Below are 19,753 nucleotides of genomic sequence, written 5' to 3' on the forward strand. Positions count from 1 at the left end.
AGGGCGGGGCCACTTGAGTGACAGCTAGTAAGGGTGTCACGATCCTCCAAATCCTTGATTCGATTACATTTTCGATTATGAATAATTAATTAATTAATGACCAATTAATAATTTGTAGCCTACCGTTTAAACTACCTGACCTGCATGGTCTTTGTTTTACCCTTAAACAAATCATACAGTAAATGAATAAAGGCAAGTTACACACATAATTACCACCTGTCAATCACTTTTTCTGCGGGACTCGTGAATAGGCAGTGATCTGTGTCGTTATAATGGCGTCGGTAAAAAAGAGGCACAACCAACAGGAACCAGCCAACAGTATCTGAGGTGTTCGCTAAAATGACTAAGTACAAGTGAGTGAAAGATGGAAGCAGTCCTCTGACTGCCTGGACCTGCTGTCTCGAGCGCATGGCTGTGTGTGCGTCTGTGTCTGTGTGGTCACGTGATGTGCATTTTCAGAGGTAGAGAGGAAGGAGGGCTGCTCAGAAATGCTACACGCCACTGTGGATGTCAAATCGTTGTCGTTCTAAAATGCCATTTAAAAACAAAGACAGTGTAAACAGGGCCTGAGTGTGTACTTTTCACGAGCGGATTTGCAACGGGGGCGGGCGGAGGATCGCGATGCCGGTGTTGTCTATCGGACGAACCGTACGTAATACGTACATAGCAGAGCTTGCAAAACTGTGTTTTTTGTCGACAACACGAACGTTGTCAACATAACTCACTGGAAATCCAAAATGCTTCCACACCGGCAACTACATTGAAAGAGGAGAGGGTTTAAGTTCTGTCGACGGGTCTCCTGCTTCTGCAGTTTAACAAACACTTCAACAAGCCTGTTTTTTTCCCTCTTGGCAAGCCAAGCTGACGTGACATGGGGGCGTGGCAGCATCGACGATTCTATTTTTTGATTCGATAATCAAAATTGAGCATAAATTTCGATCGATTTCGATTAAAAATCAAAATCGTGACACCCCTAACGGCTAGTGCCCCTTTCACACAGTGATACCGGAAAATTTCCGGAACGACTTTACCGGTAATTTTAAAATAGCGCTGTTCACACAGGTGAGAATGTTACAGAATTTTTCCGAAAAAGAGCATTCACACATCCATTCCAAAATAGCTGTAAATTCTGACGTCATTCACCAGAAATGAGCTCTAAACGGCTGCGCTTGCATTTGTAAACATTTAATTACATCACAAACTCTGTGAATGGATCAGTATTGTGAACAACTTCGATGAAAACATATAGAGAAACACTTTCGCATGTCGAGATGTACATGATATGCGTGTGTGCTGGCGCTCACGGGCACACGCGACACGCCAAGCAACTGAAGGAAGCAGAGCTTGAAGGTAAACAAATAACGGCTTATCATAAGCATCTTATCGATAATTGTTTACACAGTTAGCATTAAGAAGGAACATATAAACATTGTCTGACTAACATCTAGCAGCTAAATGTGTCAGGAAAAATATTCAAAGGCTTTTGTTTTCATAAACCGCGCACACATGAATGCGTCTGACTGTACTGATTTGCTAAAGTAGACGTCTCACTACAGCACGTTCTAGACGTGGACGCTCTCTTTCCGGCAATCTTCCTTCTGCGTTCACACAGCGCAGCATTCCAGCAAATTAACGGTAATGTTACAACTTCTCTTTCCGGGAAATAGCCAGAACGAATTTACCGGTATTTTCAAAAAGGGTCTGTTCACACATACAGACCTTTTTGGAAAATAGGCGGTAATTATCCGGAAAGGTCTGTATGTGTAAAAGGGGCTTATGTCTCATTGCTCACTGTCTTGTCATCTCAGCTGATTCCGGTTGATTAGCCGCTGAACTTGGCAAATGCATCACATTTTCGTCAAATAGAGCTATCCAAACCATCGTCTGAAACTGTATTCATATTGCAACATTTATCGCAGAAAAATAAAACAGAAACATAAAACAATAGCAGATTTTTCCAACATCGTGCAGCTCTAGAATGCATGAACTGATTTGATTAAACTTCTTATGTTTGGCTCAATAAGAAAGAAAGTTTGACCTAGTTCTATTCTTCAAAAACAATCTTTAAAGTTTAGTTGATCATTTTAAAAAGAAGCAGCTTCTCTTAAAAATCAAACCAAACTAAATTTTTGTTACAACAAATAAAATAAAATAAAAAAATTAATTTATTTTTCTTTTTGTTTTTTATTGTTGCCATAATATTTTAATTTTCAGTTTGCACACATTGTAAAACACCTCGTGCTTACATAAAAAAAATCCATAACCTTTTTGCATTTACAAATGATACAAAAATATATATATATTTTTAAAAACTAAACAAAAAAATAAACAACCAAACAGAAAATAAAAGTGCTCTTCTTTTGTCAATGGTAATCTATTCAAAAGTGATTATTGTTATCATACTGAATTCAATGTGCAGCAAATATATTGAATAGTGTATCAACACAGAGTTGTAAGACTGGACCTGCACTGTCCACATAAACAGGCTGACATAAGTTGATGAACTTTCAATACTTTTATTAACTTTTATTGTCACATCATTAGCAGCACGTGTGCTATGATTAATGAAAAGCTTAGGTGCTGGCTCCTGACAGTCAAAAATACAGACTGTGCAAAAAAAAAAATGACAGTGCAAATACAACGACAGTGCAAAAAACAGACAGTGCAAATACAACTACAATGTGAAATTGACAGCAATATGTACAATGAATAGGTGTCCACATAGTTGAAGGCAGTATTGTTTTAAGTATGGATTGGTTAAAGTGCAGTGCATGCTATATATTGATGGTGTGCAGTGAGGGTATGGAAGAGTCTGTGTGGGGTGTGTTAAGTGTTCAAGACTCATACAAAGTATTAAAAAGTCTTAATTATGTTTTTACAAGGTCTTAAGTTTCTTTTCAAGCATTTGTCCGAAGTTTTTGACTCCACAAAAGCATAAATATATTAATTTTCCTCCTAATATTAGCAATGCGATTGGTTTGGGCCGGGTCACGTCCTGCCAAGCTCCTCCATCCAGGTGATGTCACGTAATTTGAGACAAACACAGGAAGGTGATGTGACGCTCTCTATATAGCAAAACTATAGAGTGAAACACAGCAAAATGGGAACATGCAAGTTTGCGTACTCCTGGTTGGAGAAAAAAAGAGTTTAAACAGTGGCTGAAGCCTGCCGCATAATGTATTTAATTTTTCAAGCTTTGTTTCTTCTGAGCTTATTTGAGTTCTGTTGCATGGTTGTGCTTCATTGATTTATTTAACTACAACTGTTTATTAACTAAGTTAACTGTTTGATACTGATTAGAACTTGAAGTGGCAATGAGATCTTCAAATATTCTGAGAAGGTCTTTAAAAAGTCTTAAAAAGGTATTGAAATTTCCTTTAGGATTCCTGCATATACCCTGAATAAAAATGCATTTCTTGAATCAACTTTGGCAATATTTTTTCAGGAACAGAATTAGTTTTTTTAAAATTCATATTAACTTTGTCAGATTAAAAATAAATAATAATAAATAAAGAAATAAAGAAATAAATCCTGTGCAAAATCAGAATCCCTGCTATTGTTTGTATTGAATTTACTTCCAGAAAACAAGTATACTGCTAAAGAGAAATGTTGTGTGATTTAATGATACGGCACAATATATTTCCTCACATAATTACCGGGCAGTGTGTGTTGACAGTATTGATCTAGCATTATTGGATTTCTGATTATTTTTTTACGACCAATCTAAGGATGATGCTTAATCTTGCACAAATAAAAAAAAAGCAAAGGCATTTGTTTCCTCTACCATATGCAGTTCTTTTCTCAAGCACATACATTGGCATTGGCCTAATTCAACCTCCACGTAACAGTTTCTCCCACTCACAGTAAAGCATGTTGACGTTAAGCCGATGAGATAACAGCCCTGGATGTGTACGTCTGCTCAGACGTGCCTCATTAATACATGCATGTTTGTGATAGCGTTTGCTGGTACATCTTTGTAGGGGCTCCACTGAACAAATATGCGATGTTGTCATCTCCAGCGCGGGATCCATTTACAGAGCACTTTCAGGTGTTTAGTTCTCTTCAGAATCACAGAATCACTTTAAATGCACTTGTTAAGTTTCAAAAGAGCTGGACAGATGGGTCCGGCTTGGGCGAAACTCTGTGTTTTTGTCCCACAGAGGCTTGTTTGAATTGTTTAATGACATAGGTTTGATCTCTAGGTGTACACTATTAAGGTGGTTTGTAAGGACATGAATGGTGTCCTTTTAATTCAACATGCTTAAAAGTCATACTTAAGGGTGTGGCTGCACGATATTGGAAAAAAAACAGAAATTGCAATAATTTGTGCAATATATATTGCGATATTAATGTAATTTTATAAGATGATTTTAAGAACTCTTCGAGGAAATTAAATATGTGGCTAATAGATGTGTTCAGTGGAGTGAGTTTCCAACCGTTTCCTCACTCCACCAAAGTAAAGGAGTAAAGTAAAGGACTAAAGTAAAGGAGTAAAGTAAAGAGAAAGTTAAGAGGCTGAATGGAGGAGGCTCGTTTTTTATCCTCGCGCTGCAGATGCTCTGTTTAACTGTTTTCTCGCTAGTGAAGTGTTCAGTTTTTACACTTACAAAGTCGCCATGTAAATAGCAAATGCACCATGGCACAACGCAACTGACTCTTAAAGGGAATGAAAGACGAGACTCTGATTGGTTTAATGCAGGTTATGCTCAAAACACACCCAGAATTTTTTAAGAGAATAAACAAAACCCTGTCAGACCATGCGCTGAGCGCAGATTGTATTTATCCATCCTTAAAAGAGCAAAAGTGGATTTGGAAACACCCTTGATGCTTTTGCACCATGCGCTTTAGACTTTGCGCCTAGATCATTAATTTAGAGCCTTATAAATGAGTAAAAACCTCAGCATATATTCTGACTCTGATTGGCTGTTGTCATTTTCCTCTCCAGTCTCGACTCCACCCATTAGTGTTTATTTTCAGGCAACTACTGTGGAAGTATGGATAAAGATAGTAAGACCCCATCTGATAAACAAATATGATACAATTATATAGCTTATTATAATATCAAATTACACAAGCAAGTTACAGTGAAGATAGGTTAAATAACCTCCAAGTGTACATAGCTAAATACCTTACACTTTTCCACCTCCTCTAAACAAACATTGAGTTTTCATTTGTAGACGAGGAGTCATTATTGCATGATGGAACTTTGATCTTTCTTCCTACAACTTTTAACATTGAAAAGTTGTAAAAAGTTGCTTTTATTGTCATTTGTAATAGTTTGCAGTGCTGTATTGTCTGGGTTGGTGTTGTTTATTACACTACAAACACCTTGTAATCAACTGCAGCACATTTTCTGTTATTTTACACACTTATCTCTTTAGATATTATTTTTTAAACACAATATATTATGTACAACAACTAAAATGTCAATAAAAGTCTCTTTGTTTAACTGTAGAGTTGAATTTTCAACATCAAAAGTCGACAGAGCAGAAATCAACATCCTATAATGCAATTCACAACTGCAAATAAACACTTGTGAATCACAAAATAAGGAAACTGTTTATATAATAATATTTTTTAAACAGTATATTAAGCTTTTTTACAGTATAAACACATTAAGCCTATGGAGAGCCTAATGTTTGTGTGTGTGTCTGTGTGTGTGTGTGTTATGGACGGAAACTGGGTTGTCTTTGGACTGGGTCTTGCAGAGTTTGTGCATTTCCAGCGCCGCTGTCACTGTCAGTTTAGAGATACGTCCCTGCACATGATCGCCGGATCTTCGGCCATTAATTTTGCATCTTCTGCCATTAGGAAATGGCCATGCAGCACGAAGGGCCACGGACTGGTACCTTGAGGGCATGTGAGGAAAAATGCGCATGCTAGGCTCTGAAGTTGGAAAAAGAAAAGTAGATGGATTGATGGAGACAGAGTTATGTACTGCCACTGACCAAGTCATCATCAGAGGTCTGAGCTGAGATGAAGGATTTGTTACAGTGTTTTAAAGGAGAGAGAGAGAGATGGAGGTGTCACTGTGCTTGACTTTTAATCATTGTATTGCTGTGCCCCGGGGTTCAGGAAACACATCAGCGAACAGATCAATTCTGCCAATTAAAGTTCATCTGAAGCAGCGCTGCACTTTTTGACCCTGTGCTGAATGCAAGTTCCTTCAGAAAACAAACCAAACCGAATTAACATGACAATGCATTTCTTGCATAAAGTCGGTTTCTTAAGAATAAGAACAAAGTTGAATTTGGGTGTTTTCCATAAATATTTGACCTAAAAAAGTCCCTTAAATTTGGCCTTAATAAAATAAATATTTCTACTTAATATTTTAACTACCAAATAAAGAATATTTTTGAACTTCCAGTAAGTTAGTATACTGTTAAATATTTTGATATAATGATTTAGCTTCTGATTATTTTTATGACCATTATGAGGAAACGTATATATATATATATATATATATATATATATATATATATATATATATATATATATATATGTATATATATATATAAATATTAGGGGTGTAACGGTTCACAAAAATCATGGTTCGATTTTTTTTCTTTTACTTTAAACAGTATATATATGATAGAAGGGGACATAAAATGTTTGCTAATCAAATATGTAACAATTTTTATAATGCTCAAATATTTCATTTAATATATTTATGGATATATTGGATTGATTTAATTTAGAATTTTCAAGTGTAAAAATTATTTCTGTGGCAAATGTAGCCTATTCTGTTTTTGTTTAACTCTAAAATGATTGTTAGTTTAGTTTACATTATTGTTGTTGTTGTTTTTTGAGTAAAATACTGGAAAGGTTCACTGGTTCTAAAGTGTTACTGTTGTATTTATCTAGTTATTCATATTTTGAATCAGCTTTTTAAATATATTTTAATTTTAATTTTATTCTGTTGTGATTTTGTCATTTTTATTAGGTTGACATTAATTAAATATATATATATATATATATATATATATATATATATATATATATATATATATACTCATATACATACACACATCTATATAATACATTTAGGTTTTTCAACTCGCTTGCTTTTTAGAAACATTTTTTATATTAATGTTTTAGTATTACTCAACAATAAAACGATAACATAACAACACAGGTTAGATCTTGTCCTGATTACTTTTTAAATCAGCAGTGATCTCATTTACACAATTCTGAGGTTTATTATTGTCTGGAACTACACGTAAAAACATTAAATATAGCCATAAATGAAAAAGTTTACCCTTTTTACTTCTGTGTTTGAAAGAAGTGTGGGTCACGACAGTGATGATGGTGATGATGATGATGATGAAGATGATGAAGTGAGTTTAGCCTTGATTTCCTTTTTCCCGCTGAAAAGCGGAGCAGCTGGAATGTGCAGAGGACAGATGGAAGTTTCCACCTCGATTATCTTCAGCTAAAAATATCCGCTCAAAAATTAAACGACCATTGGGACTGCTAGCAAAGTGCCTAAGAGAGGAAGAGATGGGACAGGACGCCTGCCATCCTCGGGTTTGGGGATAAGAAATGAATAAATGATATGAGATTTTTGAGCGAGATGGAGAGTCACCTTCACAGACGTGAGGGCATCTGGGGGCGAGAGGTCTAAACACAACACGTCCTGCTAGATTACTGCTGAAACACCTCTTGCTGGATCGGTTTCTCAACCGTGACCCAAAAAAATGGGGAAAACTATGTTAAATTCATGCACTAAAGCCATAATTAGATTCCACAAAATGAATAAGATGCTTTCGTAATACGCTAAATAATTGTAGCGACATTCAATAATAATAATGGTGAATGAATGCACTAAAGCCCCTCAATTATTTGCTGCAAAATGAATGGATGCATGCAAAATAATTGTATAATGCCGATATTCAATACAAATATCATGATAGCAATGTTAAATGCATGCCTTAAAGCCCCTCAATTACAGACCACAAAATTAATAGGATATTTTCATAATATGCAATATAATGCCAGTATTTAATAATTCAATATCATGATTATGATGTTAATTGCATGCACTAAAGTCTCTGAATTATTGATCGCAAAATCAATTGGATGCTTTTGTGCGCAAAATAATTGTATATTGGCAATATTTATAAATCAATATATCATGATAACAATGTTAAATGCATGCATTAAAGCCCCTCAATTAAAGGCCACAAAATCAATAGGATGCTTTTGTAATACAAAAAATAATTGTAAAATTGCTGCATTCAATAAATCAATATATCCTGATAATGGACATGCACAATATTGACATCATAAGCACTTCAAATTACTGCCGATAATTATTTATCATGTAAATGTTTCAAGAATATTCATATCTTATTTCCTGTGGTGTTCATAAGAGCGACAAAAGTAATTAATTAGGTTAGATAAATAGTTAATATTTTCATTTTAATCTGGCCTGCATGACTATTTATAGGACTATATAATATATATAACAAATACGATTTAATAATAATCATTAGTAATTTTAGCGCATTAAAAACCCCAAAAGCTTCTATGTATCTTAGCTATTTCTTGGGTAATATCTGTAATCTGATTATAAATTGTAATTGTTTTTGTTGTATTGATAACTGAGCCAATTTATAGTATTTTCAAACTAATATTAACGTAGTAGCTGTATTAAATTAATTGTTGATATTGATCCGTTAACTAGGCTCATTTATTTTATAGTATTACCTTTTATGTCTATCATTCAACATTTATCATTATCTACTTTCGTTCATTTTCTTTTCGGCTTAGTATTCGCCACAGCGGAATGAACCACCAACCTATTTTGTGTTTGGACTGTTAGGGAAGCCGGAGCACCTGGAGGAAACTCAACCCGTGGAGAACATGCAAACTCTATACAGAAATGCCAACTGAACCAGCCAGGACTCGAACCAGCGACCTTCTTGCTGTGAGGCAATCGTGCCACCCGCTGCGCCACCGTGAAACCCTACCTAGTACTTTATCATTCCTTTTACTATTTAATTTAGTTTACGCTGAGCATTAATAAGCAATAAACCAATACTGTAAGTGTTTTTCATTATTATACCTGTTAAACAATCCTTTTTTACAGCTTAATATAATCATGATATCATCATAAAAGCTTCAGCAATTAATTGCAACATGATATGTGATAAGCCTAATGTGCACAGCCTTATTCTGAGAGTGGAGTTTCACACAGTGGCTCTAAATGAACTCAATTCTGACTGCAGCAGAAGCTCTCTGGAGAGAGCACATCCACCCGAAAACACTTCTCGGTTCAATCGCGTCTTTTAAAGAATAATGTTCTTTCAGGAACTGGGCCGATCAGAGACTCACTGTGCTGTTCAAAGCTGCAGATATTCGGTGATTCCAGAGGAGGAAGCCACTTTATTCTTTTTATTCCTTTGTACTTTTTAGATCTCCAAGAGATAGTCCTCCAGGTATACAACCTGGTCTCAGTCTAAAAAAAGCAGACCCACAATCTATTTCAAGTTATAGTTCAGTCTCAAGCAGTTAAAAATGAGGAGGATGTCAAAGCTGGGCCTTGGAAGAAGAACTATTTTTGGTTTCCGCAAAAAAAAACTTTGAGCAATTAGTGCTCAATTTATAGTGTTATAATAATATAAAGAAAGGCAGGTGGCTCAGTGGTTAGTTTCTGTGTGGAGTTTGCATGTAGGTTTCCTTGGGGTGCACCGGTTTCCCCCACAGTCCAAACACATGCGCTATAGAGGAATTGATTAACTAAATTGGCCGTAGTGAATGAGTGTGTATGGGTGTTTCCCAGTACTGGGTTGCTGCTGGAAGGGCATCCGCTGCTTAAAACATGTGCTGGATAAGTTGGCGGTTCATTCCGCGGTGGCGACCCCGAATTAATAAAGGGCTTGGCTGAAAAGAAAATGAACGAATTAATGAATGAATTGGCCGTATTGTATGAGTGTGTGTGTGAATGAGTGTGTATGGGTGTTTCCCAGTACTGGGTTGCTGCTGGAAGGGCATCCGCTGCTTAAAACATTTGCTGGATAAGTTGGCGGTTCATTCCACTATGGCGATCCCGGATTAATAAAGGGCTAGGCCAAAAAGAAAATGAATGAATGAATGAATGAATTGGCCGAGTGTGTATGGGTGTTTCCCAGTACTGGGTTGTGGCTGGAAGGGCATCCGCTGCATCAAACATATACTGGATTAGTTCATTCCGCTGTGGCGAATGCAGGGATTAAGTGTGCGCATCCTCTCTGTAGTAAACAAACAGTGCATCAGCTCACGTGTGATTTCTTGGCCGCGGATTCGTCATTACATGACACATGAAGAAAAAAGACAGAATTTGAATTGAATTGAACTGATTTCACTCATTTCAGTGTGAACAAAACTACTGATTTATTTGTGTTCTTTTATATTTCTTTTGCTTTCATTTGAATACATTGATTGTTATTTGTTTTACTTGAAATTGACTTGACAATTGTAAAGTGGGTGCACCCTGGGGACCAGGCCCGGATTGGCTAATTGGGAGAACCGGGAAAATTCCCGGTGGGTCGGTCCGTTTTTTGGCCGCGAGGGCCGGTGTCCCTAGCTGCTTACACTCTCAGCAGTTGCACTTTTTTCATTCATTTGTTTATTTGACCATAGTCTCACTCTTTTTATTCATTATTTTGCCGCAGCTCCACTCTTCTTATTTATTGTCTCGCAGCCTCGTGATCAAAATGCAGCCTGCAGGTTAATGATGAGTATCATCAACCTGCGAGCTGCACCCCATTTCACCCCAAACAGCGGCACCTTAGTGAATATTAATTAATATTAATCAATGTTACACCTGCTCAATGAAAATCAGATGATTCACTACATTAATATATCTGACATAACTTGATCAGAAATCTAAAAAGGGGAGAAAAAGAATAAGGTAAAAAAACAGTAGACATCAATAAAAGCAGATAACAGTGCTCTGCTTAACAGCGCCATCATGGTCTAGTGGTTAGCACGTTAGGTTTTGATGCCGCCGGTCCGAGTTCGAACCTCGCCAGAGCCCAATATAATTTTTTCATTTTCAGTGTTAAGACATAAATACTGTTTGGGTTACTTATGTAGGGGTACATTTTTTTTTTTTTTTTTTTTTTTTTTTTTTTTTTTTTTTTATTTATTAATTGTTAACAAAACATACAGGCTGAAAAACCTATATAATGAAACATATCAATTCAACCCCCACCCCCCTCCCCTGCGGTCTCTTGAAACTGGGCTTTACAATGAATAGAAGTTAACAAAAAAAAAAAACAAAAACAGAATACAGTATCAAATATCAATTATACAAAGCAAGGCAATCATTCTGGATCCTGATCATTTCTTTGTGCAATAAACAAGGAGATTTTGTCAGCAGCTAAAGTCCAGATCTGTAATGTACTCATTTGTACCAAGTTCACTCGCGCCGTGGATAACTCCAACATTATAATGTCTTGAAGTTGTACCAACCACTTGTACATGTCCAAATTATGTGGAGGCAGCCAATGTTGGGCTAGTAATTTTTTAGCAGAAGTTAAGCCAGCCAGCCAAACAGCTTTTTGTAGCTTGGTAAGGTTCAATGTAGAATCATCACTCAGTAATAGAACAGAAGGATTCAATGGTACAGGATATTCAATAATTTTTGATAGGATGACACAGATCTCATTCCAAAATCTTTGTACTTTCTCACATTCCCACATCATATGGAAAAAAGATCCAAGTTCCTGGTTAGGACATTTATCACAGAAAGGACTAAAGGAGGCATTGATACGATGTCTTTTGAGTGGGGTCCAGTAGGTTCTGTGACAAAAGTTATAGTGAATGAGTTGGTGATTGGGATTTTTAGATGAAGTAAAAATGTTCTGCCATACTCTTTCCCAGTCTGTGACACCCTCTTCTAGTTGACAATCAGTTTCCCAACAGCGCTGTATAGCTAAATTCTTTGCTGTACCCTCCAAGGCCTTTCTGTATATCCATGAGGTAAAATGATTAGTAAAGGACAGATCAAACCAAGCAATGATTGGATGAGTGGGAAGATTGTCCCCCCAGGGAACCCCGTAGGCCTTCATGGCCGATCTTAATCGCAGATATAAAAAGAGAGAGGAAGGTTCCGTTTCATACCGCTCACAAAGTTCTTGAAAACTTAATATGCCATTAGAACCAGAAATATCTTTAAGTGTATAAATTCCTTTCTGCATCCATTTCCTTGAAAGAAATGGTGCACCCCCAGATCTAAGATCATTATTATTCCAGATAGGTGTATGTATGTGCCATTTAGGTGAATGATGAATGTATTTTTCCATTAATTTAAAATTTACTATCGTATTGCCAATAATTGGACCAAAAGCTTGTATACACTGCTTGTTATTCAGCCCGGAGAACAGAATATCTTGTAATCTATATTTATCAGCTAGTTTCATTTCAATTTGTCTCCAAGGAACTCTAGATAGTGGGTTCAGCCAAACATGAATACATTTTATTTGAAAAGCTCTGTGATATAATTCGAAATTTGGAAGAGCTAAACCCCCATTTTCTTTTGTACGTTGTAGAGTTTCAAATTTTAATCTAGGTTGCTTACCATTCCATATGAATTTACGAATCATAGAGTTAAGTTTGTGCCAAAACTTTTTGGGGGCGGGTAACGGAATCATAGAACTAAGGAAATTAATTCGCGGCAAGATGTTCATTTTAACACTTGCTATTCTAGCATGCAATGATAAAGGCATTGAGGTCCAAACCCGGAGATCTTGTTCTACCCTAGATAATACTTGAAGATAGTTAGCGTCCGGGATAGTTTGCAAAGATGACTGAACAACAATGCCTAGATAAGTTATGGAATTTCGTATGGGGACATTATATGGCAGCTTAATATGTTTAGCTATGGAGTTTAGAGGAAGCATAGAGGATTTATCCCAGTTGATTTTGTATCCGGAAAACAAACTAAACTTTCCAAATACATTCAGTATAAGGGGAAATGACGTTTGTAAATCTGAGATAAACAATAGTATATCATCGGCATAAAGAGATATGCATTGTTTGTGAGATTTAACTGAAAATGAACAAATGTCTTCTTGTCTTATCAGCTGTGCTAGTGGCTCAAGCGACAAAGCAAATAGCATGGGGGACAACGGGCACCCCTGTCTAGTGCCGCGCCCTAAATTAAAAGGTGAAGAATGTAGACCATTAGTTATAACAGAAGCTGTTGGGTTCCTATATAATACCTTAATCATATTAATAAAATTAGTACCAAGGCCAAAAACCTCCAAAACAGACCAGAGATAGTCCCACTCCAGCCGGTCAAACGCCTTTTCTGCATCTAAGGAAAGAACTGCAGCTGGAGTAGGACAATCCCGGGCCTCGTGTATGACATGTAGTAATCTCCGGATGTTGTCTGATGCTAATCTACCTGGCATAAAGCCCGTCTGATCTGGATGAACTAATTTATTAATGTATCGTTGTAATCGCAAAGCTAAAATTCTAGCATACATTTTAATATCTGTATTTAACAGGCTAATGGGTCTGTAATTTGCACAGTTTGAGTGGTCCTTTCCTTTTTTTGGGATCAGCGAAATAAGTGCTATATTCAACTGAGGGTGAAAGGCCCCCATATTTACTGCTTCATGAATGGCAGCCAAAAAGATAGGACCGAGAAGATCAAAATACTTAAGAAATAACTCTGCGGGAATCCCGTCTAAACCTGGTGCCTTGCCTTTTTTAGCACCCTGTAATGCCTCTTTAAGTTCCTCTAGAGTAATAGGTTGCCCTAACTGTTCTGCTTCTTCATTATTAAGCTGTGGTAAAATTAGAGAGTGCAAGAAGGAAGCACAGTTATGACTTGGGAGAGTACATTCAGATATATAAAGTTTAGAAAAGTAGTCAGAAAATGCTGAATTAATTTCTTTGGTATTCCTAACTGGTCCTTTGGCCGGGTGATTGATTACGTCAATATACGCTTTTGCTTGATTTTGCTTCAGTCTAAGGGCTAAAAGTCTGCTTGGTCTAGCACCATTAGAGTAATAATTCTGTCTGGTTCTGTGGAGTAAAAATTCTGCTTTCCTTCTCAGAAGATCATTTAGTTCAGTTTTAGAAGATTGAAGTTTATTAACGGTCAACTTGGAGAATGAAGATTTTAGGGAATATTCAAGTGATTTACATTCTTTTTCTAAATAGTCAATTCTCTGATTTTGCATCTTTTTTAAATTAGTAGCAAAAGCTATGGAGAAATCTTTTATAAAACCTTTTGTAGCTTCCCACACAAATATGGGGTCCTCAACAGAGCCTATATTAAATAAAAGAAATTCAGCCAATTTGGCTTTGAAGTCTACATCGAACTGGCTATTCAGTAAAAGCGAGGTATTAAAACGCCACCGCAGAGATCTTTCTGCAAATGAATTACAATTGAAATCTACCATTAAAGGATTATGATCTGCAAGAATAGCTGGCAGTATCATTATCTGGTCAAAATATGACAAAAGGTCTTTTGAGCATAATAAATAATCTATTCTTGAATACGTGAGATGCCTTGTTGAGAAAAATGTGTAGTCTCTACTTGAGGGGTTCCAAGATCTCCAAATATCGACCAAATTCAATGCCTTTACAAAATTTTTGAGTGTGGCCGAAGAGTTAAGCTGGACTTGATTACATGAGGAAGATCTGTCCAATACTGGATCAATAACTGCATTCATGTCCCCCCCAATAATCAGTGAGTAATCTATAAGAGAAATCAAGTGGTTAGCCATCTTCAAAAAAAATGTTGCCTCGAATATTGTAGGGGCATAGATAGAAACAAAAGCAATTTTCTTTCCCCTTATATTAGTGCAAACATAGGCAAGTCTACCAGATTGATCTTGACTTTGTCTATCAATCTTGATGTTACAGATGCGCGATATCAAAACAATAGTGCCTTTAGTTTTAGTGTTATCAGTAGAAAAAGCTGCAAGTTTATAAAACTTATTCTGTAACCTCTGAACATCTGAATTTTTCAGATGTGTTTCTTGAATTAAAGCGATATCAACCCTTTTCCTCCGTAAATAAATCAAAAGTTTAGCTCTCTTGTTTGGACTGTTAAGTCCTCTAACATTAAGTGATATAATTTTGTATTTATCCATAATCTATTTGAAAAACAATACGAGTTTTAAGAGTTTTTCCACAACCAGAATTTAACTGCCTAAATAAAGCTAAAACAATGCAAAAAAGTACAGACAAATAAAATGAACAAATACCCCCTGAGACCGCAAAATTCCCCAACATCATAAGGGCCCGTGGCAGCATACACCTTCGTTCACTAGAAAGTCAACGTCGACCACCCTCTTCCATTAACCACAGAACATAACTGTATACTTACTATGAACAATAATGACAGTCATATATAACTAGAGTACATAATTTAAACATTTGAAATAATTAAATTTATAATAATTAATAATTAAATAATATGAAAAAGAAAAAAAAACACTAAGTCCACAAATTATAAGTTAGCTAATGAAAAATAAATAAATAAATAAATAAAATAATAACAAAATAATAATAACAACCCCTACAAGGTATGAAATGATACGTGAATAAATGAACTTGTCTCAACTCTCAAGTTCTCTGAAGCGGAACATTAAATTGTATGTTTTACATGTAGAGCAGAGGTGTTTATTCCAAACACGTTTATGGACTTTTTATTCATCCATTGACTCTGAAGGCGCGGATGGACCTTGAAAAGACAGTTTACGTCTCACACCAGATGCGTGGCCATTACGGACTTCTTCTAAGAATTGCTCCGCTTTTTTAACCGAATCAAATGATTGTTGATTACCGCCATGGTTGACACGGAGAACGGCCGGGTAGATCAGAAAGTTTGGGATCCCCAGCGCATGCAGCTCCCTTTGAAGACTTCCGAATGCCTGCCGTTTGCGGGAGGTAAATCCACTGTAATCAGCGAAGAAACGCAACAGGTGATCTTGATCCCGTATCGCCTCGGTTTTCATTACTTCCCGGGCACCCTGAAGTATCGCTTGTCGGTCTGGGTACCGTAACACTCGAAACAGTAAAGTGCGGGATTTACCAGAGCCGTAAATTCTGTGCGCTCGATCAATTTCAATTGGACCCTTGTTCCTCAGCGCTGGTATCCAGATAGGGAGCATCTTTTGAAGAAATCCTATTGGATTATCTCCTTCCCGGCCTTGTGGGAGCCCCACCAGGCGCACATTGTTACGGCGAGACCGGTCCTCCAACTCGGCAATTTTCGAGGTGAGATTTTGCTGCTCGGTTTTGCACACATTTAAATCTTTCTTGATCTGTCGTGTCTCCCCCTGGATCTTGTCCACTTTTGATATCAAGTCACGTACCGTGTTCGTTTGAGATTGTACTTCTTGGCGGAGCTCTATCAGAGATGATTTAACATCTTCCATTGCCGCTCGAATAGCATTCTGAACCGTTGTTTCCAACGAGATTTGTTGTTTCGAAAGCGCCTCCGCCATAACGTCAGTTAGATTAGCTTCAGTGCTAGCTAGCTTCATCTTTTTCTTTCCCGAGGGGGTTGTAGACGGAGAAGAGTCTTGTTTCCTGGATGTATACATTTAAGTAATACTTTCACACGTCGAAAATACTGACTGTCGATACTTATAAACTTGTTAAACTAGAAAAGGAAGAGGGTTTGGACGGAGCATCAGTGTCTCTCAACCATCGCGTGCAAGGGTCACGTCGGAAAAGGTAGGGGTACATTTTTTTTTTGTGTGACGACAACGATATCTATAAAGAATTAATGTTCTCATATTTATGAAAAACATTTGAAGTTCTAAAGCAGATGTGTCCTTGAAAAAGACGTGTTTTCAAATGAAACTGAATTGGAAATAACATTATTTTAATATAGTCAGTCGTCGACTGAGGTGAGCCGGTCAGGCTTGAAACTCCAGAGCTAAAAAGAGTCCCCAGCAGGGCCGGAGTGGGACTCATGTATAAATAGTTATTGTGTTTTTAAGGTAATTATTGTTTTCTAAGGAAATATAAGGAAAGAAAAAATAATGTAATACAAAGTAAAAATATTCTTTATATTTAAAACCCTACCTTTTGTGTCTGCTTATTGCTCAGTTTCACTCCCACCTCCTTTTACTTACCGTGTAGTCTTCTGATTATATCGTCTGGTCCAATAGTAATTAAAAACAGAACAACTTCTTGCAAATGGTAGATTTTTTTAAAGCATTATTCAGTATATTTTTATTTGTTTTTAACAGAATAAAAGAAACTCAAACAGGTTTGGAACAAGTGGAGAATGAGGAAATGACTGGATTTCATTTTTGTGTGAACTATCCCTCTAAAGTGTCTGTAAGCAATCAATGCAAGTAAAGAACCTTTCTTTAAAAAAATAAATCAGACGGCCTTGCTTATTCTCAGAAATGTCTGAGACGTTATTGCATCTGTCTGAGAAATCACTCAGCTTATGAAATTCAAAGATTTTTCTTTTTTTTTTTTTGTAATTCCATAGGATTAGGCATGTTTGACGACGGGGACATTATTGAAATATTCGAAACCCTGACAACGTGACACTGTGCAGGGTTTTTCCAGAATGACGTCTTGTATCCCGGTTTAATATGCAAAGACAAATAATAATCCATTTGTGCGTTGAGTTTTCCAAATCAAACATTGATCTGTTTGTTTGAGGGCGGTGACATTCAGGCATTGAGCCTTTCAGAACCGATTATCTGTTTGTCTGAGCAGTGGAAGACTGATCAGGAGCTCTGTTTGAAAGCAATTACGATTTTCCAGTTGCATTTTTCGATGAGAAGTTGAAACTGTACGATTTAAGGTCATTTACAGTGTGTCAAAGTACATTTGCGTTTGATCTGTGTGCGAATACTGATGAAAATGAAAACTTCAGCTTTGAGAAAACACAAACACACACACACACACACACACACACACACACACTCCAGATATTGTTTGGTGTCATGAGTGATTGTGTGGGTGTGATTGCAGAGGCTGATATAAATCAATAGGTCAGAGGTGTGTGTGTGTGTGTGTGTGTGTGTGTGTGTGTGTTGTTTAGTAATAGTGTCTCTGCTGTAATACTGGAAGCACAGTCCAGTAATTCACAACAAAGACGAGCCTCTCTATTTGATTTCCCATGGTTTCTCATTTTCTCTTCTGCAATCATCATCACTGTCCATTTTCCCCTCTGTTTGGGCTAAATTGGATATCGCTTCTCTGTTGGAACAACATTTTTCTCTACAGCCTTTAGCAAACCTGATTTGGATATATTCCGAGCAAAATATTGGCCGTTGCACACTTGAAGATCTTTTTAACACCATATTTCAGATTTCATTTATTTTATTTGATATCCTGTTATACGTTTTCATCTACTAGTCGTCAGAGATGGGAAATAACCAACTCAAGCTCATTCTGAAAACGTAGTCCCGCGGACGTTTCTGGAGACAGCGGAGTACGGCTGCATTTACTTTTTTCAAGCGAACGCTACGGGGCGGTGTAACGCTGTTCCCTTCCGCGCTTGCCGGCCGGCCGACCGCTTACCTCCTTGTGGAGGGCTTCCCCGCTGCAACCTGTTTGTCCACTTAGCTCACCGTGTACGTCGGCAGGCTTAAGATGCAGAGAGGAGTTGACCACGGCAATCAGTTTCGAGTCCGAGGAAGAGCGGCTCCAGCAATCAGGTAAGACAAAAACAGAATCCCAAAAATTAAGTGAACGAGTTTCGTAACAGGGTGAGAACGCGGTGAAATCCGAAAACGCGGTAGAAAAAAAAAATCAGGGCTTTTCTTTTTTTGGACGGCTTTTGTAAACTGTTGCTCGGGTTTAGGGAAGCGAGCGGGCGGGCGGGTCAATCGATAAAATTGGTTGGGTTCAGGGAAGGAGGAGGGTTGGTCAGCCGATTGGCCGGTCGCGCAGTCAATCATCTGGTCAGTCGGACAGTGGCCTCTGGTGGGTTCACGCAAGAACAGCGCGGGCGCGAACCGCACTCGCGAGAGGCGTTTGAGATGCGAAAAAGTGCCCAAAAGTGGTCTCTCGCGGATTCGCAAAAACAAAAACTGCAGCCGTACGTACCCGCTGGGACGTATTCCGCGGTCTCCAGAAACGTCCGCGGGACTACGTTTCCACAATGAGCCTGGGTTGGAAGTAACGAGGTGCAAATACTTGGTTACTGTACTTAAGTAGACTTTTCTGGTGTCAATACTTATTTTTCGGACAACTTTTTACTTTTACTTCTTACATTTTTACACAGATATCTGCACTTTCTACTCCTTACATTTTTTAAACCACGCTCGTTGCTTTCGCTTTCACATGTTTGGTGGCGCAATTTATATTATTTCTTATCATTGAGCAATAGTATGAGCGCCTTTTTGATGCAAGCAGTCTATATTTCCTCATTGCGCGCATGCGTGCTACAGCGCGCGGCTATCGCGCACCATACGTGGGCTAGTTTATGAGGATTACTATGAGAAAGGCTAGGATGACTACACAGATGTGAGAGAGAGAGTTGGCGAATTTAACATGACTGATGCTGCCCTGTTTACCGAGTATAATAAGACACCTTTAGCTTGATCGGATCACAGGTAAACAAGAGAGACACATTCCAGTTCAAACACATGCCGTTTTGTCCACTTCCAATCGTTCAATCTAATACTGCAAAAAAATAGTGCTTTATTGTAAAGATTTGTACATTTAGTAATAGAACAATCAAACACTTCTGTCTCTTCACAATCAAAAAAAAATAAATGCATTGGTTTATTTTCTTTACTTCTGGGTTATATAAGAGCTGTTCTTTAAA

General features: G+C 37.4%; 1 protein-coding gene and 1 long non-coding RNA gene across 10 annotated transcripts in view; one reads left to right on the top strand and one right to left on the bottom strand.

Moving 5' to 3' along the window:
* igsf11 (immunoglobulin superfamily member 11) overlaps positions 1-19,753 on the top strand; it is a 230,107-nt gene that overhangs the window by 2,442 nt on the left and 207,912 nt on the right.
* LOC141377938 (uncharacterized) lies at positions 7,302-17,848 on the bottom strand. Its single transcript, XR_015510014.1, has 3 exons — positions 16,915-17,848; positions 10,263-10,474; positions 7,302-10,195 (listed from the first exon to the last, which is right to left on the bottom strand). It is a non-coding gene; the product is annotated as an uncharacterized LOC141377938 (long non-coding RNA).

Source organism: Danio rerio, chromosome 15, assembly GCF_052040795.2.
Source record: "Danio rerio strain M-AB ecotype USA chromosome 15, GRCz13ab, whole genome shotgun sequence".
In the NCBI taxonomy this organism is placed as follows: Eukaryota; Metazoa; Chordata; class Actinopteri; order Cypriniformes; family Danionidae; genus Danio; species Danio rerio.